The following is a 23,927-nucleotide window of genomic DNA, read 5'->3' on the forward strand; positions in this document are numbered from 1 at the left end:
ATTGCAATTGCCAATTTTTCATATTGCACTTTACAAATGTTATTTTCACATATCTATATATTTTCCACATTTGTTGACCCAACATATTTGGCCCAGCAATTATTTAATCTTTCTTGTATCAAGACTACATCGCAAATACAGCTGTGTATCATCAGCATTACAATCTGTCATGAATACAAACGATAAGACAAAGTGGAAGCATATGCATAAAGAGCAAAATATGAGTATATCAGAGAAACAGAATGATAATAACTCTTTGAAACTTGATATAATCCAAAGCCTGGACATTCAAGTGTGAACGAAGCAAAATGTCTGTATTCCCCCCAGAAGAGAGCTGCAGCATGTTGAACAGTGTGTCACTAAGCTCCATATCACCAAGATCCACCAGGGTGTTTGTGACCGTCACCTGTGTGAGTGTGTGTTTGACTTCCCTACTACTAAATACCACAGGTCACTTCCTTCAGGGAGCCGACAGAGATGATTGATGATGGTTTCATTGTTTGGCGCTCTGCCCTCCCTGATAGCGTGTTAGTTTAACTTCTCCTATTTATACTGTATGCTTTCATTAGAGGGCTACAGGTTACAGCACTGCTCTTAGTCTGATATTGTTTTGTCATTTATCCTGGGCAAGGACACTTATCTGTGGAATTAAAGTTCCAAAACAGGTTGTGAAAATTATAAATACTCATGACTGATGTACGGAAAGGGGCCAAAAAACAGGCTATATAAGATTGATACAGAGAAAATGAGCATAGTCCCTGCAAAAAGATGCTGTGCAAATCTGGGAAGCATTCCACATTTAGTACTCTATGATACATGAAAATTCAAGGCACACAGGAGTATTTGTTACATCTATTGTCTGGATGCTGTGGCTTTGACCCTTGTACTCATTAGCATTGGTTGTTTGCACTGGTGCTGATTTAGGAACTGAAGCTTATTCTATTGTTGCACTGCCTCTCTGGATGATAGTGTCAGCTAAATGTCTAAAATGTAAAGCCAAGGTAAATGTAAAGCCAGATATCTCAGCTTTCATCACAAAACCATGGAAAGAAAAGATAAAAGCAAACAAATATGTTTGTTAACTGTTAATGGGCTGAGTTGAAGTTGAAATGGGAGCGGACAACACAGCCCATCAGTTCTCCGGTGCAGCGCTGGGTAACCTCATTTCACCCTGCAGGTTCAGCACCGGTGTTAGACCCTCCATAGGTGTGGGCCCAGAAACATCCCACGTGGTAGCTCACACTGCGATTGCCTCCAGCTCTTCGTATGAGGTGCTTTATGTGTGTGCGCGCGCGTCCGGCTGTGCATGTGTGTGTACGTTGGCAGTCTCACTCTTTTATTCAGCGCTAGCTCTTTCATCCTCAGTAAGAGGGCCGCAGGGTCTTGCCCTCTGAGCCCCAGAGATGAAGTCTAGTGTTTATGTGCGTTAGATTTCCATCCCACAGAGCAGGCCCTCCCCTACTACTCACATTAAAGGAGAGGTGTGGACAACAGCTCTCTGGTTTACATTTTTATAGTTGTCAACTTCCGCAGGCAGTTATGATTTAACAGAAATAGCTGTTAAGCTGATAGACCTGAATATGATTGCTCATGTCGGCTTTTCTTTAGAGGTTGCTCAAAAGAAAATAACATTTTAAGATCTAGCAGTGACAGATATTGAATGTGAAAAAGCATAGATGTGAATGCACATACACAAACACAAATATGTACATCCATGCTCACATCCAGACATATCCACACTCGCCAACACAGGCATGCATGTGTGCACACAGACACACACACACACACACACACACTTGCACGCACATATGCATGCTCACACGTACACACACACACCCTGTGAGAGTGGTGGGTCAGGCGGTACCAGAGGCCGGAGCTGACCTCTAGTGAGTGTGTAGATTTATTCTAATCAGTACTCTGCTTCTGACAGGTTAACTGCTGCCCTCTGACCCGGGGAGCTCTCTGGGTGTCACTGTCCTTGTGTTCCCTGTCCGCTTTTATCGGCAGCAAAAAGAAAATGTAAATTAAATGCAGCATAAAAATAGATGATGGGAGCTTGTACCTCTCATCTTTTTTTTCACACCCTATCTCATCTCTCTCTCCTTCCTCCTCTCCTCTTATTGCAGCTGCTCAAAATGTAACAGAGGGATAGTCGCTCTCTATTTTTTTTTTGCCCCTCGCTCTTTGCTTTCCCCTCTTTTTCTGCTTCAACACTTATGCAGTTGGCATACCAAGAACAGTGGCAGGGTGAGGAGAGCAGGTAGAATGGTTGTTAGGCAACCGGAAGCTTGACAGGTGTGAATTGCCAGTAGAGTTATGATACTGGTGACGGGATCGCTGGATACGGATTATGATGAAAAAACCCTTCATCCTTACCCCTCCTCACTCTCTCTCTTTCTCTCTCTCCCTCTCTCTCTCTCTGTCCCAGCTAGCCTTAGCAGCTGTAGAAATCCAGTCTAGTGTTAGATCTGGTGTTGTGCCTTTCAGAGCAGCAGAGAGGCCAGTTGAATTAGATGGCATTGTTATGCCTCCATCAGAGCTGTTTTCCAGCAATGCCTCTAAAAGCCCTCACACACTTCATCAGTATTATTGTAATTCCTTGGCTCTAGGTTATTTGGCAGCTGCTGTGCCCCACTGGCAAATCCCATTCATGATGCCGTCCCTTTCACCATAGCCAGGGATCCATTGATTTTCCTTTTCTCTCCTCTAGCCTCGCCCAATTCATTTTGGATTGCTCGATATGAAACATTTTAATTTCTGTTCGCACCTCCACTCACTCAACAATCAGAGGTCTCCCTTTCTTCCCGTTTTTTTGCAGCGTCCCTTTCTCCAACTCTTTAACCAGTCAAGAAGACGGGGAGGATCGATCCACATCTTTCGTTTCTATTATTAAAATAAGTTTGATAGCGGTGAAAGCTAATTTAATGTGAATTGAAGTGCAAGAAACAGATTTAAGACGAAACAGAAATTCTCTGTATGTGCTCTTTCGGCCTCTTCTAATTCTGTTCTATCTAGTATGCAGATTTTACTGCTGCAGCCTTTTTAGCATTGCAAGTGTGTGGATGCATGTACGTGTGCAATCACTGGTACTTCCCCTATGATTGGGCAGGGATGTGCCATTATAGAAGCTATGTGCAGTCTGATGGAACCTATTGATGTCTGAGTACACAGACCCTCCTTAATTAGTCCATCACACCCACTGCTTTGGTCTCTATAGGATCCCCATAAGTGGTGCTTCTTTGCATATGCCATGCATTTTCATAGTGAAGCTTTTCTTTTTTCTCTTTTCAAAATTATGGGAAGAAAAAATATACATTATATACATGGCAGGAGACCAGACTGTCTGCCTCTGTTAGAGCGTCTGTCTGACTGACTTTCTCTCTCTCGCTCTCCCTCTCCCTGTGTATGCCTGGAGGTCAGTGTGTGTGTTTCCACATGTGTGTGTGAGCCTGACAAAATTTGTGCCACTTGGCGTTTTGCACACTAATCCGGGAGCCTTGCACTTGGCATGGCAGATATTTTGGACTGTGTCATTGATTTGGAATCGAGCTCTGCGCTCCTTGTCCTTCACTTAGTGTTGAAATCGATGATCCCTGCCTCTGACCATGCATTAAAATCCCACCCCCCCCACCCCTCCACCCTTCCTCTCCGGGACATTGACTCCTGCTTTTATCCTGCTCTGTTCTCTGTTTCTCCTTCACCGTCATCGGGACTTGGAACTGTGCCATTCATGAATATTCAATGCATGTGATAGCTGTTATAATATTGGACATTACCTGCTGTAACACTGAGACTTTCCCTGCACATACAGGTAAAGAAGTAGACTGGAAGAAGGGACTGAAACCACTCCCTCTTCTTTGTTTCGCTATTGATCGACTTTCTGACTAGGAGACAACAGCAGTCTCAGACAGCACCCTACTGCTCCAAAAAAAGTGTGTGTATGTGTGTGTTTGTGTGTGCGCGTACATGCCTGTGTAGTTGCGTGTGGTGTGCATATGAGTTTGCATTATACTATATGCAAGTCTGAGTGGCCTGTCACCGTACCTGTCCCCTGCAGGTTGACCCCTGACCCCTGAATTCCTGGGCAGGGTTTGGGCATTTCCCCAGTCACCACCCGGAGAGAGACTGGCCCCAGACCTCCATCTATTTTCCCCCAGCATCCATCACTCCGGAGCCTACTGGAATGGCTTGAGCTGGTTGAAGGATAGACAGAGAAAAAGGCCCGACCCAGGCCCGATACCTTAGATGTTTCACTTTGGTAATTTTTCATTTTTAGTGCTCTATGGGAGCTCATGAATGGTCAACACCCAAAATTGTCCACTCTGCAGACCTATAGTAAACACTAAGTTTTTACATTTATTTAAAAATCTTGTCTAAAAGTCGTACACATCTACAAACACAGAAAAGTACATCTGGGATCCAGATAATATTATTTCATTCTGTGTCCCAGGTCATATTTTTCAAGAAGAAGAGCAACTGGAAATAGAAAGTTTCATAATATAAACTACACAGCATTAAAAAAAGAGGGAGATTAGATATAAATGATGATGGAGATTTTAGTCCATGCTGAACTGAGTAATACACAAAAGTGATCTGTGCTCAAAACGTGCTCAATATAAAGACAGACATTTCCACATATGCCATCATCAGTGTCACAAATGTTTTTCCAAAATAAATCTTGCCTGTTTGCAATGAACAATATGGAGAGTTGGAGAAAAAAATCTCTGAGGTCGGAGTTTGGAAGTTAGATGCTGAATGTTCCTAAACTTCAATGGACGTGTGCATGTTGAAAAGTGAAAATGTTCTCCCAAGATAGCTTATCGCTTTAAGATGTTGTGGGTCTGACAGAACTGCCTACCATAGGTGGAAGTGGAATTTTTGAATTTCTAGCTTTCCCTCTGGCAAAATATGCTGGATGAAACTTTTATGCTTTATTTTGGCTGCATCTTTTCAAAGCTACAAGTGTCTTCGACATGTAGCACGTGAGGTTTGTTCGGCCTTAGGTGGGCCAGTAATGTACCATCCCATTATGATGTGTGTTGTGGTGATCTATCTATTGCTATTGGACATACTTAAAAAGGAAACTATGTTGATATGCTTTATCATCATCAATCATGAACAGAGCAAGGTTACTGCTTTCTTCTACCAGACAACAATCTCTTTGTCCATAATGAAAGGCTGCCATTATTTCCAGTGTACACACAATCTAACATACAGAGAGGAAGGGACAATGGCTAGATAGAGGAGAGGGACGGAGACATGGAGCAGTTAGAAGGGCAGGTGGATAGAGACAGAGCTGGAACAAACAAATGAAGAAGGCATCTCATGCGCGGCTCCCCCGCCGGGCCCGGCTGAATAGGCCCAGACGCTGAGTCCTGGTGTCAAAGGAGAGGCCTCTCAGTCACATTGTACACCTCTCTGTCACCACACGGGCCTGACAATAGGGTCTCCCCTGTTGGCAACTAGGTAAATATTGTGGATGGTAGGGGGTTAGAGGTGTGCGCTGGACCCGTTGGACTTAAGTGAAAATCAATGCCGGTGTGCTGTTGAGGCCATGGGCGACGGACACAGTTGTGTGTGTGTGTGTGTTTATGTGTCTGTGTAGTGTAGCATAGTGTCACGCCTGGAGTGTTTGCAATAATGGCAGGCCACCATAATCACAGGACACTTAGAAAGGTCAGCTAAGGGCATGTTTGGCTCTAAGTGAGCACTGTCCCTCACATATAAAGAAAACATACACACATGTGCAGACACACACACACACACATATACACACATACACACACTCACATGATAGCATTCAAAAGAGGAAGATCAACTGTATTTATCTGTATTTTTTTTTTTCACCTTGAGATGTCTTTTGATGTACCATAGACATTCGAAAAAGGGGGAAAAAACAGACAACAAAAAAAAAATTCAGTAATCATGTTATTTATTCTATTTTCTTTCTTTTTTTTACACTTACACTCAGATTATATGTGTGCGATGCCAAATATTATAAATGTTTAAAGTCCATCCTCTACCTTTTGTTTTGATTTCTCTAAGCGAGAAACACTAAATTTGATTAATCAAAATCCAGAAAACCCATTTTCTGAGGCGTACCTCTTTGCTCCCTTCGTCGACCAAGCAGAACAGCTATCGCTCACTCACTCTGTAATGAGACCCTGAGCAGGGCAGACGGGCCTATGGGCGCACACACACACACACACACACGCACACACACTTCCACACGCTCACACATCTCACAGGATTGTATTAGAGGGGTTAATAAACACGGCTCAAATGTTGGGTTAGGGCTGGAACACGGGCCGAGAATCAAGCTGTTTTGGGTTTCACCGCAATCCTAAATCTAATTCTGTGTTCTAGAAGTGGAGTGGAGTTAACTGCTCTTGCCGTAATGCTATGGCCATGTCATCTAAGAGCAGGAGAAATCCAAGCGTATGATTAGGCCTCGGTAGGTTTGGGTGAGGCCGAGGGGAGACTGTGGGTGGGACGGGTAGGTGGGTTGCAGGGGGACCTTCTAATAGGCATTCAGTTGGTGAGAGCATCCCCCCTCCACACACACACACACACATGTATTTTTTTCCTCTTTCTCCCTCGTTCTCTCTCACTCATTTGGTGATCTCATGGAGTGAGGCTTTGCCATGGAGGACAATAGCAGTGGAAATGGATTATGATTATAAAGGATAGGTAGTGGGTTGGCGCGGTACCTACGGTGTGCAGCATTAATATGGTGAAGCGCGCCCCAGGAGGCGCCCCATCCTTTCTGCCTAAACTGGGGGCTTGGTGATGTTGTTCATGCCAACTGTTGGTATAAATGTATACTATGCTGTTCTTATGTGTTGCACCTTTCACCTTACATGCTACTCCTCTCAAGGTCTTCAGTCAGCCTCTGCTATACAACTGTGAACCCTTGAAATCCTCTGGCTTTTTTTTTCTTATGAGGGAACTCAAGCGTGAAGGTTTGATATGGTCAAATAATAAGCATTTATTTGATAGAATCATAAATGCTGTATTCTTTTTTTTTTTGTCTCCCCCGTCAATAATTAGTTGCACATTTTAGACATTTGATAGCAGGTTGGTCATTAATAATTCATGCTTGCTAAATTCATAAAACATCATCTTGTCCCCAGCAAGTAACATTTGATATTACATCTAAGGCCCAGAGCAGAGATGTTTGCCAGAATCCCATCAAATGAGATTTCTAAAAATACTGACTAGCATGTTCTCCCTCAAAGGCTCTCAGTGGCCCTTTAAGAACGACTGGAGGAGGAGAGAAGTCCCCCGCTATCTATTTTCTTTGGCGCCACAGCTCTTTTTTGAACGTCTTCCATTTGATTCCCTGCCTCTCTCTCTTTTTTCCCTCCCCTCTCCCTCTCTTCCAACCCCTTCTCATGATGTCGATTTAATTCAATCTAAAGGATTTAAAGCAACCAGTATCTTTTAATGTCTGTTGGAAAGGCACTTGTAACACATCAAATTTACTCTCACCTTTCCGGGGGGATTTTGAGGGGGAAATAAAGATCAATTATTTGCCGAATCTGAAGTTTCATTAAAATCACTTTTCTCTCTCTGTGTCCTTGCGTCGTTTTAAGTGGGCCATCTGTCTAAACATCTCTCAGGGTTCTTTTCCCTTTTTTTCTGATCATTTCCTCGCCTTATTCATGAACCCTAGGAGTCCAGCTTTGTAGTAGCGTTGGAGCTGGAGCAGCCTACCCCCACTGAATACAGCTCTGGGCCTCTGCCTGCACAAGACTCCCCCTCTAGCCCTTTACCTCTCCCCTCCTCCCCCCTAACTCTCCCAAATAGCCTCCCCTCCCCTTTCCCTCCCTCCATCTCTTCCCCACAAGGACCCACCGAATCTCTGAACTTGATACACAGAAATGGTCCGGCTTATTGAGATCGGTTCTCCTCGCCCTCTCTCTCTCTCTCCCTCTCTCTCTCTCTCTCTCTCTCTCTCTCTCTCTCTCCCCTCTCTAACCCACGTTTGAGACCCCCCCACCCCACCCCACCCCACACCCCGCCTCATCCCCTGCTTTCCCTCCTTCCCTGCCTCTCCTCCTTATTGCGGATTTGTATGCAGGCTGTGACCTGGGTGGCTACAAAGCACCGCACATTATTCTTGATCATTCCTCTGCCCCCCGCGACGCCAGTTATGAAGAAAGATCCCTTAATGATGCTCTGACCATTAACAGTGTTTTATGTCCAAATGTCTCCCTCGTTCTCCCAACCAATTGGTCAAATATAGATACGAGAAACGGGGGGATCTACAGTGACGAGATTTGGTAAAATATCCCTAAGCCTGTGTGATTATAAACATTAGGGCAATAATTGCCAAGTAAAGGGCACAGTCTGGTGACAGTGTGTTCCAGATGCTTCAAGCGATATTCTTACTGAAGGAGAACTGGAGTGTATCATATTACCATATAGTACGAGGGCTGATTTTCTAACAGCCTCAAGGTTGTGCGTTATTGGTAATGGTTGGATATTTTTTATTCCAGTGAAATTCAAAAAGCAATATTTGGATTGCTACAACATATACTTTATGAACATGCTATAATTTTTAATGCATTTCCAGATTACAGATTATCTCACATGCATAAATTCTGTAGTATATGAAGATTTTCATTCCAAACGAGACATCCATATTTTGATAAAACAAAAATGAAATCTGCATCTGACAGTAGAACTCACTATAGAATATTATCAAAGTTATTAACTCTCTTATGGCCTTTGCTTACAAAAGAGTAACATGCTAAATTTATGTCATCCATATTTTTAATATTTTGACTGAAACCCATCATATGAATGTAGAGTGTGTATGTGTGTATGTGTGCGTGTGTGTTTGTGTGTCGTGTTTGTGAGTACGAGATTAGTCTTGATCAGTGTCTGTTGTCACAGTGCCAGCATTGTGTCTGCAGCCGGTCCATCCAGGCCCCCTCATCTCCCACCCTATCCCAGGCTCATCCCTCTGTCTATGGGAAGACAAGTCACAGCACCAGCCTGGCTCCGAGCCAGTGTGGAAGCTCTGGTTAAGCCCCTCTGCCAAACCTGGATTACACTGAGACGTTAATCATTGGAGAGCATATTAAAAACACTATCATATACATTCGCTGTCCAAACTGGATTGACATTTCAATGACAGCAAATCTGCCACATGTTAGCAGTTTTGGATCTGCCTCTGTACGAAGCACAAATACAGTACTAGCCTACTATATCCAAAGCTAAAGCTACGGCTACTTGAGAATTCACAGTGTTATTTTGGGTGGAGTTGTGTAGAGAGGAATGCCCTTTAAAGTCCAGTCTCTTTTGTTGCTTCATTGTTGCAGCTTATTGTGTCATAAGTAATTCTAGCTGACTTCAAAGGAGGTTGGGGCACAACTGTAGGGTTGTGGGAAGCACTGAATGTTGAACAACGCAAACGACCTCTCTCAGATGGGAATGGGGATGTACAGATTTTCTCTTGTGAAAAGAACTTGTTTCCCTTTTTTGTCTCCCTTCAAATTGATATGTGACCTAAATTTGGCAAATAAGAACTTATAATGCAGGAACCTGATGCCAAACCTGACCTCCCTGAAGTTTTTACATGTGTACTTGTGTGTATGCGTGGATGAATGTGTGTGTGTGTGCACCAGGCAAATGAAAGTTCACATTTAATGGGTTTTGTAGAAGCGAGTGGGAGCTACCAAAATGGCAAAGGGAGCAACACAGAAATAGATCATATTTCTGGTTTAGGTGTTTTTTTCTAATAAACCAAAGCAATATATCAGAATTAAGGATAATCAGGGCTTTTCAATATTGGCTAAGTGGATTTGTGTGAGGTGTGTGTAGGAGACAAGAGGCTTTGTTATTCCACAGTGTAACCAATTCACTTAGGGAATATGTATGTATTTGGGCACCTATACTGGAGCAGACAGACATACAAATCAGAGTGTTAGCTAATATTCTGACTATGGCTGTAGACTTTTAGGGACTTTTGCAAGACCTGTCACTTAGTCATTCATTAATTCATTCTCTTTACCGGCTTTTTGGGTCACGGGGGGCTGGAGCCTATCCCAGCATGCACTGGGTGGAAGGCAGGGAAACACCCTGGACAGGTCGCCTACCCATCGCAGGGCTGTCACTTAATTACTATTGGGTGTGCATGTGTGTGTGTTTTGTAGAGAGACAGAGAGAGAGAGAGAGAGAGAGAGAGAGAGAGAGAGAGAGAGAGAGAGAGTGTGTGTGTGTGTGTGTGTGTGAGAGAGAGAGAGACAGAAAGAGAGAGAGAGACAGAGGGAGTGCATGGAGAATTAAGGCATTGTTTAGCAGAGTCGCCGGTAATCAGCAGGAGTTGGACATGTAGAGATTGTTGGCGGGGCTGGAGGTTGGGGGTCCATACTATCACTGTCTACCCTACTGGAGAGATCTCCACGGGGGAAAGAGTGGCCTCTGGCCCCCCCCAACACTCCCAACACATCCATCCACAGCCCTCACACCTCCTCACACACATTCCTTGCATACTTTCACTATTTGCCTGTCTATCTTCCTCTCACTCTGCCTCCATCTCAATCTGTCTCAAGGTGATATCTTACTTCATATCAGTGGAAAGGTTTGTCTCTGCGTGCCGGTGTAAAGTGAACGAGTTGGAAAAGTGGAAACGTGTGTGAAAGGGTGTAAATGTGTTTGATGGTTTTGACCAAGTACTGCAGGTAAGAGCAAATGATAGTAAAATACAGAGTAAATAAGTGTAAAACAAGGATCACACTGTCTGGAGTTATTAAATCAGTGTGATCGTGCACGCTAGCATCTCCGCGTGTTTCTGCTGAATTTTTCAGTACACTATATGGAAGCTTTTTCTCTCCCATCAACAGTGAAAGCACCTCACAGCCGCTCTTGGTACTAGAAAAGACTTTACAGCACCACACACTCACACCTGCACACATATAACTGTCAAAACTTCCTGCTGACGCTCACATAAGGTTGACAGAACACACACAGTGACACAGACATGCACACACACACACACACACACACACACACACACACACACACACACTTGCACAATGTGTTGCTCTTCCAGAAAGAACATTCTATGTTTTGGTGGCATCACACTCCTATGCAAGCAGACACGCACGCATGCACGCACACACACACACACGCACACACACTCTCTCACACTAATGCATACTTCACACTGCACATTTGTTGTTCCGGCTGTGTTGCAAATTTAGCACAGACATCTTTAGCCTTTGAACTGACGTTACGCTCACACACAAATTTAGCACATCATCTTATACATGAGTGAAAATAAACAAAGCTTTCAAGAGGGTGAAAACAAATAGGCCTCCTTCTCAGATGGCTGTATTTCATTATGTTTGGTGTTAAAATGTCTCATTTTATATGACAGCTTCATAGTGTTGTCATATGGCTTACAGACTGTAAATTGTGTGTGCGTGTGTGTGTGTGTGTGTGTGTGTGGATTAAGACTTTGAAAAAAGCAGAGACTCCATAGAATGATGTTATATTTTTAGTACATACAAGTCTAGTGTGTAATTCAACAGTTTGCCAACTACAGTGTCAAAGACCTACAGGATAAAAAAAAATAAAACTGCCTGAATCCAGTAAATGTGACGCCACTACAACCAACTACCAGCTTTCAAGGTTAGAGTCTTTTTTTTTCAGGCAAAGAAGTTGTTCAAATCAAAAACCATGTTTCTCAGCCTTAATGAACCCATCAGTCAATAACAGTCAATGACAGCGGTTCCCTGTGTTATCAGTATTCACGCGGGAAATCGTCAGCTTTCTAATTAAGTGGATCAGAATTAATCAAACAGCCGTTCACTGTGGCTGTGTGTCAGAGGAGGAAGCAGTAGCACCCGAACAACACAACCCGCACACACACTTTCCCACACACACACACACACACACATGCACACACACACACCAACAAGCACGCACACACACATAATTAAAGCACATATAGATATTCTACCCTGCAAGTGCATCTGTTTTATACATCTCATTATAAAATTCATTAAAACTTGGTTAATTAATAAAGGGCGTAGTTGTACATTTTCGTAGTTGTACATCCCAGTTTGGCTTGACTGCAAATATACAAAATGTGCTCATCTTAGCCTGGATAGACTTTTTCTCTGCAACCCCTGTCAGATTGACCTTCTTTATTCTCCTTTACACATGGAAGCAACATTGTTGTTTTTTGTCCACAAAACAGCGCTGATGGAAATCTAACTTTGTCTGCCTCTGAAACTGTTTGGCATTTAAACTCTGGTCTTGTTGATTTTTGGATTTCACTAACCTTTCGGAGGCGAGTCTGCGCTACTTTGGTATTTGAATATGTGTTTGGGTATCTTGTGTGCTCTGAGTGTGTGTGTGTATGTGTGTGTGTGTGTGTGTGTGTGTGTGCGTGTGTGTGTAGGTGTGTGTGTGTGTGTGTGTGTGTGTCTGTGTATGTGTGTGTGTGTGTGTGTCCGCACTCACAAATGTACGTGCCTACCTATGTATGTGTATGTTTGTGGAAAAAAAAGAGAGACAGACAGACTGTGTGTGTGTGTGTGTGTGTGTGTGTGTGTGTGTGTGTGTGTGTGTGTGTGCGTGTGTGTGTGTGTGTGTGTGTGTGTGTGCGCGCGCTTGTGTTTAAATCGCTTTGTTGCACAATTGCCCTCTCCATTTTGGGCCATAGTTTCAGTGCGGTGCCCTCCCCCAGCTGACCTTTTAATGTAAACTGCTTGTTTTAAGATGCCATGTTGGATCAGAGCAGAGAGGCTGCTGGGATGCGACTCTAGTGTTGCAGCGGATGAGAGAGACAATTCAGAGGTGGGGAGAATCCGTCTGAGTGACCTCTCGAACCTTTGACCTTTTAATGAAGCTTTCATTACTGACATCCACATTCACTTTGTTTTGTTTGGGACTTAACCCTTATTAAACCCCGGATATGTTCTTTTTTTCTCCTCCCTTTCCCTCCCTCCTTTCTTCCTCCTTGTCTGTGACTCGTTCTCCTCCTCCTCCTCCTTCTCCTCCTTGCCACCTTTTCTCTTATTTTCCCTTACGTGTTCTACCTTTTAATAACAGACATGTTAAGGGTTGATTTGTTTTGTTTGGTCCCGTCTCACCTTCCAGAGGCAATGGGGTCCCAAGCTACTGAATACTACATATCAGACTACAGAACAGGGTCAGAAATTAACGGGCAGTTGGGGGTAAAATGCTCTTAAAATTTCATATAATACCCTGAAATTAAAAGTCAGAGGTTTGTATTTCACTCTGTTCACATTGGATTCACTGGATTCCATCCAGTGCGTTCTGGTCGCCATGTAGCCAGCAGTAGGAGAAAATGTGGATCCCACACAAACCACTACATCATCAAAAAATAATTTTAAAAAACGCAACAATTGAGGAATGGAATATGGACTGGTTGGGGACAGAGAGTGTCTTCTGTTTCCATCAGTGGGAAAGATTTGCCAAAATATAGGGCAAAGGTTTTAGTTCATAGTTTAGTAACATTGCCCCTGAAAAGAATTAAAATGCAGCTGGCTTGAAAGAGGGCACTGGATATTATGAAGGTACATCGGGGCCTCAGCCTTATGGTGTCATTTCCCTTGTGGTTAAATGATTCATTTAATATTTTTGGCAAATATAATATTATATAATATAATATTTTTCATTAAAATAGGTAATTCATTGTTTGCACAAGTCACTTGCAGCACGCGACCCCCAGGTTCAGCGATACCCAGTGACTTGAGAGATTATTATTATAATTGTGTGTGTGTGTCTGTGTGTGTGTGTGTGTGTGTGAGTGTGCCCTTAGGCCTCTTTTAGAGAGTCTCCGTACGACTGAGTTTAATCCCTCTAGTCATATTCAGATATGGACAGACCTGAGGCTGAGGGATTATCACAACAGAAATATGCTGAGGATATCTTAATCTGCTGTAATTCAGCAATAATTGTAGAATCAAAGTTTTTTTTTTTTTCTCCACAACTCAGTCTTGATTATGCAGACCCATGCTTTTAGTGCCAGCATGGTTAAAATATGCTGAAATGGTCTAGATATAGAGCTGAGAGGCAAGCTTAATCATGTAGACATGACTTGTCTGAATGAGGATTTTACATGTTGATGGATCTCTATATGCAATGAAAGAAGATTCTGGGAAGCAAGTAATACACATGGGTGTCTCTTTATATAGTCAGTGTTTTACTCCAACAAGTTTTTTCAACACATGAAATGTACAATGCCAAGATGACAGAGGATCAAAATCTTACACCAAATATAAGAAATAAATGCAAGTATGCATTTGTATGTCATTAGTTGACAAGCACAAGTGCACCATTTATACTATTTATACTAAATAGTATATAAATTAAATAGTATTTATTTATACTACTACTATTTATACTAAATAGTCTACAGAGTAATGATGCTGATAATGGTATAAGGATAAGTATGGGTCCAGGACTATACTTTATGAATGTGTCACCTCCTTTTATTTGCTATAAGAGTAAGTATGTGATTCTCTGTCTTGCATCATGTCTTGAAAAACCTCTGCAGATCACAATATTAACATCATGAAAATATAATCCTCTGCATTAATTGCCTCCTAGTGTTTTTAATTTGTCTGAGGTTTATTTACCCTTCATGGGTCTGCACTGTGATACCTGTCTGTATTTGTATCCATACAACAACAACAAAACCTCTAAGTCTGTCACCACCACAACAGGCTTCTTTGATGTCCAGCATATGAATTACAGTTTATTTCACTGGTTCTTAGCTGGTTGGTTGTGTTTTTTTTTATTTTCCCTCCGGCTCTAGTAGTTAGTTGATTGAGCAGAAAACAGCGATGAAACCCTCCATTTCCCCTCTGATCCTTCCAGTTCTCAACCACTGTCCCAGAGTGCACTTTGTCTATGAGCTGTCTGCTTAGCCTGTGGCAGTCTGGCACACTGACCTCCTTAGCAAGCCACATTGTGAGACTGTGTGTGTGAGACTGTGTGTGTGTGCCACCACTCCTCTACCATCAACTCATGTCCTGGCTGCTATAAATAATTCATTGGCCACTTGAGGCCCCTGGAGCAGAAGAGCACTTGTGCGAGCCTTTAGTGACGGCCTTTAGTCACTCCAAACAAACATCCACTTAAACAGTCAGTCCTCACACATAAGAATACACTCCTGTCAAACCACACCGAAACAGCCACCGAGTATGTCACAGCAGATTGATGGGCCGTCCAAAAGCAACACGTTCATCTCTTTTATCATCATTGCTTTTTTTTTTTACCAGACAGTACAGAGAGGAGATAGCTCTTTTCCCTTTTCCTGTGCAGTCTGCTATCATCTACCTTGTATTCTGTATCTGAACGCTCCAGCCAGGGTCAGCGTTGACGTCCTGGAGGAGGAGGAGGAGGAAGAGGGGTGGAGGAGTGGGGGGGGGGGGGGGCAAAGCACCTGGGTTTTTCAGCTCCGATCTGCTGTCTGCCTCTGGTCCATGCATTTGATGGGGCGAAGGGGTGGGTTGGGGGGACGCAGGGGGAGAGCAAATCGAGGGAGAGACAGTGCGAGAGAGACGGAGAAAGAGAGGGAGGATGAGGCGTCGAGGAGGTCAGGGTAGCATCTTGACTCCCGAGGAGAGGAGGAGACGTGTCCGGTAGCACCTGCCTCATTACCGTCCGCCCCCCCTCCGTCTGACGTAACCCCGCTAACCCCGAAGAATATACATTAGCCGCGGGCCATGCCTATGGGCCATGCAAACACATTTGTACAAGTTTTTGTCGATTAACTAATTCAGAAGTGAGCTTCATTATTCCGGTGCCCTTAATTGAGATAACAATGCAAATTTCCTTCATTAACTGTGACATGGACAATTTCTCCCGGGCTCCGCGGGGACACCATTATATTCAGAGCCCGCGGAGCAGGTTGCGAGGTGTCATCAGATATTCAAATGGCATGCTTGTTTAATTGCAGTAAATGTAGCATGTCCGGACGGGTTGGCGGAGGAGATTTTGAGTGCACGCCTGTTTGTTTTGTGGGAGTGTCGGTATGCAGGCCTGTGTGACTTGGTGTCTGTTTGAGCGTTCCGATGTCCGATAATGGAGCCGTTCAGATAGGTGTTAAGGTAGGAGTCAATTCAAGGTGTGTGTACGTGTGTGTGTGTGTAGGTGTGCAGGGCCATTGGGCCCCCCAGGCAGCTGTTTGCGGGGCCCTGCACGGTCCCACGGGGCTCCTGAGGGAGTGTGTTGTTGGACTCTTGTCTTTTATGGCAGCAGCAGTAAACATGACAGGCTGTTTGGAGACCATCTGTTTCCAATGGCTGCCGCATGGTAACAGGGAGATCAACCTGAGATCTGCTTGGTGTCTGTCTCAGAGGTAACAGTCCTGTCCGCCTGCTTCTACAGGGGGATGCTGACGGGAGAAAGAGAGGGAGAGAGAGAGAGGGAGGGAGAAAGAGAGGGAGTCCAATGAGTTGAACTTGGCATCTGCATGTGCTATCTAGCATCAAACAGCACCCCAAGGACCTGCAGGTACACCCTCATCACCATATATGCACACACACACACACACACACACACACACACACGGAGGCATGCACGCAGACACATGCACATACAAAAATGCACACACCACACACACATATTGAGAAAAAATAGACTTATACCCTCTCCACACAAAAAGCGAAAGGCACACTGCAGACGCACAAACACCTCGGGCCATTAAGCTAAAGCAGTATTAAGGGAGGCGGTCCCGGAGCGTGACAGATTGAGTCAAGTTCCTCTAACACTCTCTGGCTGCCGACACAACGCTATGTCAGAAGCCTGTCTCCCTCAACACCTCCTCTTGCCAAATTGAAATGAAGAAAAGAAGCGAATGTCACACTCCTCTTAACACATAGTCATTAATATGGCTCTGATACACTCATTTGTTCACCTCAGTCATTAATTTGAGTCATTTCTCACATACCGGCATTCAAATCAAAACATTGTGGATAATTCTGACGTGTGACTCGAGCTGATTTGCAAGTCTTTTACCTCTGAGGCCATCTTGAAGTCATTATAGTATCACGGAAGCATTTTTTTTCCTCTGATGTAGTATCCTCTATTGAAAACACACAATCAAGTCTAAAAAAACAGAAAATATGAGTCAACCCTGTGCTCCTATAGCTTGGCACAGGGGATATATTAAATAAACATACCTGTTGAGACATGGTTTACTTTTTTCCCCCCTTGGCCTAATTATTCTTTTAGATGTCATTTACGTTCCCATCATTACCCTGCTCAAACACCCCCATCCTGTTAGGCCTTGAACCCCTCTCTCTCTCTCCGCCTTGTCATTTCACTCTCCCTCGAACGTAGTCACCCATTAAAGAGCCGCTGCAGTCCGCCACTGATTATCGCTCAGTACATTTACATTGAATAGGTCATTGGGACCCAACTAAGTGGAACTAATGCGGGACAGAATAGCAGAGGGTTTGGGTTCAGTGTTACACCAACCCTCTGCTCTGTAATAAGGAATCTCTGATTGCTGTTAAGTGGGAGAGTGGGTCCCTCACTGATCCGAGTCATGTCTGGAGGAAATCTGCACTTGTTAGTTTGTCTGTGTGTGTGTGTGTGTGTGTGTGTGTGTACGCCCTTTGCAATAATGCATTTGTGATATATGCTTGCTGTCATCAGCTAAATCAAAACACTTTTTTGCTGCATACACAAAAAAATACACCTTATCATTAAATTATATCAAATAATATTGCAATTTTTACTTGTATTCTAGCTGCTAATCACCCACTTAATTCTGTTTCCTATAACAAACTAAATGCTTCACAGTGACAGATGCACAGGATAGTTCTAATATGTAAACATTCCACATTCACCTTTGTCTGTATAGGATATTTACTTTTACAGGTTCCATTGCTTTTCCCTTTAGTTGAATTGTTGCCCTGCATACAGAAGTGGTCTTGTGATTATGCAGGGGCGAGAATGCAGAAGGCTAGGCCATATGGTAGATGTCTCCTCGCCATTCTGACAGAGAGAAGACCTGGGAATGGGCCGCAGGGTCACTCTTTGACACGTACTACTGTGCACTGTAAAAAGACAGCAATTATATACACACGCCCAGTCAAAGGTAGCTCGCAAACTGTACGATATGACTGTATGTCTTCAGTATTCTGTCTGCTGTACTGTGAAACATCTGTTATGCTTATGGAAATATAAACACTGCTTTTTTTTTTTTTTGCTGACAATAAAGTCTATCTTCCTACACAACATGTGTTAGGTCTCTAGTTGAAGTAAATAGGCAGTAATTCTGTATCTTGTTTCTTCTTCATAGGCTCGTCTGTGGGTGCAGGCAGGGAGGAGATGAGAGTTGATACTTACACCCTTGGCTTAACATGGTGGGTGGGAGCACAGCAGCTGGTTGACTTTTATTAAGGTGTTGCAGTGTGTGTGTGTGTGTGTGTGTGTGTGTGTGTGTGTGTGTGTGCACGCGTGCGCTTGTGCATTGGTTTCATTGCACTAAATGCCTGTTTATGTGTCCGTCTGAGTGTTTGATTGTGCGTAGCGAGCGTCAAGACAGATGCCATTGATTAGTCTATCAATTTAAACTAACTTGGCTTCAGCTTCGTGTTACATGACTAAGGAAAGATGCTACTGATTTTCTGTAGTCAATTATGTGGTCATTTTGCTGAACATGAGAAAGAGCGAGGGAAGAGAGGGAGAAATAGAAGAAGAGAGGGAGTACCCTGTCTATGTGAATCCACTTCAACTGGATTTAGCTGTATGAAGTGAGATAGATCAAATATTGAGTGAGTGAAGGAAGGGCATCACCACATCAAAGGCTTGGATTGGGAGGCACAGGGAGAGATTAAAGGCAGCCTTGAAGAAGTGGGTGAAGGAGACCAAACCGTGGTGGTTGTAGCCACGCTGGACGGGCCAGTCGATAGCTGACCCACTGCACTGCTCCTCCAAGTGGCTGCAGTCTGAGCACAGCTCCTTTCCCCTGCTCTTAAGGACTCACACGATGATCTTGAAGAAGAAGGGGTCATGGGAGCACAGGGAAGGGAAACATTAACAGGAACAGGAACGGGAAGAGCCTTAGCAGTGAAATTATTCAAAGGATGAACATGTTAGAAATTCTCTGCTGGAGAATGCTCTCGGTGAATTCCACCTATCCTTCTTTCATCCTCCTCCCCTCCATCTGCACACACCCCACTCCCATTACTTGGGATTGTACAGGTTGCACGGTTTCATCTTTCATCTTCATCTATGATTTTCATTTTTCAAATAAAAAATTTAGCGGATTCATCTGGGCGGCCAAATGGCTGGAGCTGCAATGAAAGGCGAGGACGCAGTCGTGAGTAAACAAACTTGAGTGGAGACCCAAACCCCCGCCGATCCTGGCCCAGTCTGTCTGCCCTGTTCTGGCCCGGCTTGTCTGCCGGCATGCCCGCCTGAGCTTGGCTCGGTTTGAAAAGTCAGGTTTGTGGGTGGATGCTACTCATGAATATGCATTTGGCTTAAGCCGCGTAGTCCCACTGCTCTCTGCTTTGCCTCGTTCACCCAAACCTTATGCTGCTCTCACTCATGAGTCCTTTATAAGTTAGGGCTACAATTTCCTGGGGCGCATTCAGAACAAGCTGAACAATAGAATGGTTCATTGTTGTTTCGGGTTGCCACTACAGGGAGATCATGAACTTGGATGTTTCAGGATTGCAGAGATAAAAATCCAGGTAAATACTGTCGTAACAGCGTATTCTGCCAAATAACGAATAGACTACAGTGGGACACTCTATTAGGTCTTGCCACTGCCACCGCACCATTTCCTTGGCAGCAAAGCTACACACATACATCTAAGGGATTAAAAGATTTGTGTCAAGGCTGTGAAATCTTGGGAGAATCTGGGCCTGACTTACTGGGAAGCAGCCCAGAGGCATTGTTGTTAAAGATGTAGATATGACACACACACACACACACAGCTACCGTTGACTGTTCTCCCAGGAGAGCTCTCTCTCTCTCTCTCTTTCTCTCTCTCTCTCTCTCTCTCTCTCTCTCTCCCCATCTATCTATCTATATATCTATCTATCTATCTATCTATCGTATCACACACACAGCCTTGAGTGATGGCTTCATTAGCACCATCAGACTGATTCCTTTGAAAGCTCACTAGCAAAGCCCTGCCAGCACTAAGGATACATGAGGGGAGCTTCAAACCAAACCCATCATAATAAATCCTAAAACGTAACTTAAATCTTCCCTGAAAAAGTAGCTTCTTTTTTCACCTTGAAAATTGAGATATGTCCAACTGAGCTCATAATCCTGATCCTGAATTTTGATTTGGGCTGCAGCTAGTGTTTGTGAGGGTGTATTCCTTTCTGTATGTGCTCCAAGTCAAAAGGCACAGAAGCTAAGACCTAAGATCTCTGCATGTACAATCTGCCGGGAATCTGTCACGTGACCGATCCTTTTTCATCCACGCAGTTGGTGTGTGTGTGTGTGAGTGAGTGTGAGTGTGAGTGTGAGTAAGCGTTTGTGTGTGTGTGTGTGTGTGTGTGTCTCTGTATGTGTGCGTGCATGTGTATGTACTGTATGCGGTAGCCTAATATAAGCATTAAATCACCATCTCTCCCCCGCCCTTCGTTTCCTAGGTCGTAGGTTTGCAGTCAGCTTAGAGAGAACGTGCATATCCATATTCTGTAGTTAAAAAACCATGTCACCTGTCACATTAATTGATTTTATCTCCGATTTTTCCATTGTTTTTGAAGCCCTGTGTTAATCAGAAGTGCTATAAAGTGTCAAGCCTTGTGCTGCTCCTTCCTTGCCTTTCTTCTCTGATGATTGTGACAGTTCCTGACCTGTTTCTTACTCCACAATTGTTAGGAAGGCTCACACAGACTGAGGACTTATGTTCTCTGACAACTCTCAGGGACCTTTAAGATTCCCTAACAAACAACAATGAATGCCTATCTGCAAAACGTTAGCTTTAGGCCGCCATCAGATGAAAGGCTTTTTTCTCATGCTCAAATGCAAAGCGCAGCTGTTAGTGTCACTAGTAACAGAGAGCACGAGCTCAAAGGGCACAAGGGGCGTTTCATCATTCTCGTTGCTATGCAACTATCTAATTAGAGTTAGATAGCTAACGTGAAGTAACTAAGGGGATCACGTTGTTGAAAATAGAAAAAAGACAAGAGGAAGTTACTGATAGCTCTGCTTGCTCCTGAAGAAGAGGATGAGAAGCCCATTCTACAACAGAGGATGTAGCTAAAGTTAATGTCACTCACTGCGAAACTGTAAGAGGCTGCTTACCCTCCAGGTGCTGCTAATGATTTCTCTGTCTGACACTGATGTAATGTGCAACGCGGCTAAAGTTGAGACATGCTCAACATGGAGCACCCAGGGGAGCTAGCACCCTAAAACGTAAACGTAGTTTGGAGGATACCGCATAGTTTGACTGAAAAAAGGCGCTTTCAAAACAGCATCCCATGTGATCGTGGTCTTAATGAAGCTTGTGCATGTATGTGTGTGTGTGTGTGTGTGTGTGTGTGTGTGTGCGTGTGTGTGTGTGTGTGCGCATGAGTGTGTGCTTGCACATACATACATACATACATACATACAGTATGTGCTCAGTTGCTTGGTTCAAAGAAAAGGGAATCAGCTAGAAAGGGAATCATCATCCAAATGACAGAGAGAGACTTGGGAAGATGCAGTCGCTGTTCTTTATTTTTGTCTTGTTGCATGTCGTTTATGTCCTACTTTTGAAACAAATGCATCATCATGTTTTATGCCTTTTTTCAATGTGGAATTATTCTTGAGGCGAACTGAATTATTGAATACAAACAGGATGTCACATATCTGTCAAAACGCAATAAAAACATCATGCAGCATGGAATTTTGAAGAGGTTGTTGAAGCAAGGTTGTCAGAAGAGAAACTAGACTTGTTTGTCTCTCATTTGAATTGTTGTAGAGAGGATGGAGGGATGACAGTCTCCCGGCTGCGGGCCAAACCGAACCTTTCCATCCTTGCTCTACAGGGACTGACCGCTCAACTCTGCCAGCCAAGCACACAGAATGCTGCAGTAACCTTGACAGTTACCCTACCTCTGCAATTATTATCTGTTCCAGCCCTATGTGTTATTGCTATATTGCTGCTTATTCCATACTAAAGAATGGAAAACTAGAACCAGTGCTAACTTCTAAATCACTATCCCTATATCAATTCTGATCCCTTGCCCTAGCCTTAGCACTAGCCCTATCCTCTCTTCCAGTCCTGCCAACCCACCTCTGGCGAATCAGAATTATCCCTATCCCTATCCCTAACTCTATCTCTATCCGTTCCTCATCCCAACCTCCAATCTCCACACCCATATACCCACATCCCTATCCAAATCCCAAGACCCATCTGTATCCCACTTCCCATCTCTACTGATATCCCTTTCCCTTTCCCTATCCTTATCCCAAGGCCCATCCTCTTCTCCGGGCCCGGCCCACTGTAAACTCCTGCCTACAGTAGCCTGTCCACCCTCTGCCCCGGCTGTCAGCTTCTCCAGGCAGGCTGTGTTGACAAGGGGAGGCCACTAGGGCTGTCTGTCATGGGGTTATTCTCGGGGCGGAGACGGTTCAGCTGATTCGCTGACACCGGCTGGCGTGTGCGGGGGCTGGAAGGGCGGGCGTTTGGCGGGGATTTACAGCGTGTGTGTGTGGGAGTGCGTACATGTGTGCGTTTGGCGGGGAGCTACCAGGGGTTAGCCTTGCCAGATGACAGGTAGGAGAGAGGCGGGGAGAGAGACTCAGGAGGCGAAGAGAGAGAAACACAGGGCTGGCCCCATCTACACACCTAAACACACACACACACACACGCACATACACACAAACACACATAAGCACACACACACATGGCCAGTTGAAGGACAATGAATAGTGTTCCAGACCCCAGCAACACAGCTGGGAATAAATGCCCTGAGCCCTGAGAGAAGTATGTTTTAATTAAAGAGAAAAGAGTAAAAATACTGGACAGAGAGGAACAAGCACTCTAAGAATATTAAGTTTGACTTATGCAGAGTTCTGTCACTATCCTATAACTCCACATAACACTTTAAAGTGGTAATCTGCAAGCTCTTCCTTTTATCGTGGGCACTTTGCAGTCAACCCATGTGTCCCGTACTGTGACGCGTTTTTCCTTGGATTTCCTGTTGATGCAGTTTGAGTTTCTGTTCGTGGCGCGCTTTTCTTTGTCTGTTCAGCCATGGTGGCTATCACTGCTAATGCTAACTACCCAGTTCTTCTTCTGTTTATTCCAAACAAACCACTGTTACCGCTGTCAGACAATAAAATGCATCACTTGGTCTTCAATATAGTCTGAAGGCCCTCCCCACTGAGTTAGTCCCTTACAACCTAGCTGTAGACAGTCTTGTCTGGGATCTGGGGGTCCTGGGACTGATATCAAGCTGTATGGTGTCTACTCTGTCTTGGAGGATTCCAGGCACTGAGGTTCTCTACTGCTTGGTCAGGAATCTGATGCCCCTGCTCAGGTTGCTCTGCTGGGGGCTTTTGCGTGGCTTGGTGGACTGTGACACCAGCAGGCACAGTGTGTTGGCTCTCTGATCCACCGTGTGTGTGTGTGTGTGTGTGTGTGTGTGTGTGTGTGTGTGTGTGTGTGTGTGTGTGTGTGGGAGTATGTACGTTTGTGTCTGTGAGAATAAGCAGGAGAGTATTTAAACTGTTTGTCAGTCTACGTTGTCTGGGAGTATACAAGTATACTGTGACTGTGTTTGTGACTATATACGTGTATGTGTTCTGCGTGTGCGTGTGTGTGTGTGTTCAGCAGATGAGGTGGGGGTAATCTCTTGATCTCCATCAGAGGGTCCCAGCGTCATGCCGGTGTTGACGTTGGCCACAGGAGCCGGGGCATCCCAGGCGCCAAGGCCGCCCCAGTCCACTCATGTGGTGCCAGCGCTGTGGGC

At 44.3% G+C, this 23,927-nt stretch overlaps 1 pseudogene; it reads left to right on the forward strand.

Annotated features, from left to right (window-relative positions):
* The first annotated feature begins 707 nt into the window (after positions 1 to 707).
* LOC139639283 (U6 spliceosomal RNA) lies at positions 708 to 803 on the forward strand (annotated as a pseudogene).
* The last annotated feature ends 23,124 nt before the right edge of the window (positions 804 to 23,927 follow it).

This window comes from Centroberyx affinis, unplaced genomic scaffold, assembly GCF_046629955.1.
Source record: "Centroberyx affinis isolate AG114_WGS23_722 - 3 ecotype Tasmania unplaced genomic scaffold, CSIRO-AGI_Caff_v1 ptg007038l_1, whole genome shotgun sequence".
Lineage (NCBI taxonomy): Eukaryota > Metazoa > Chordata > Actinopteri > Beryciformes > Berycidae > Centroberyx > Centroberyx affinis.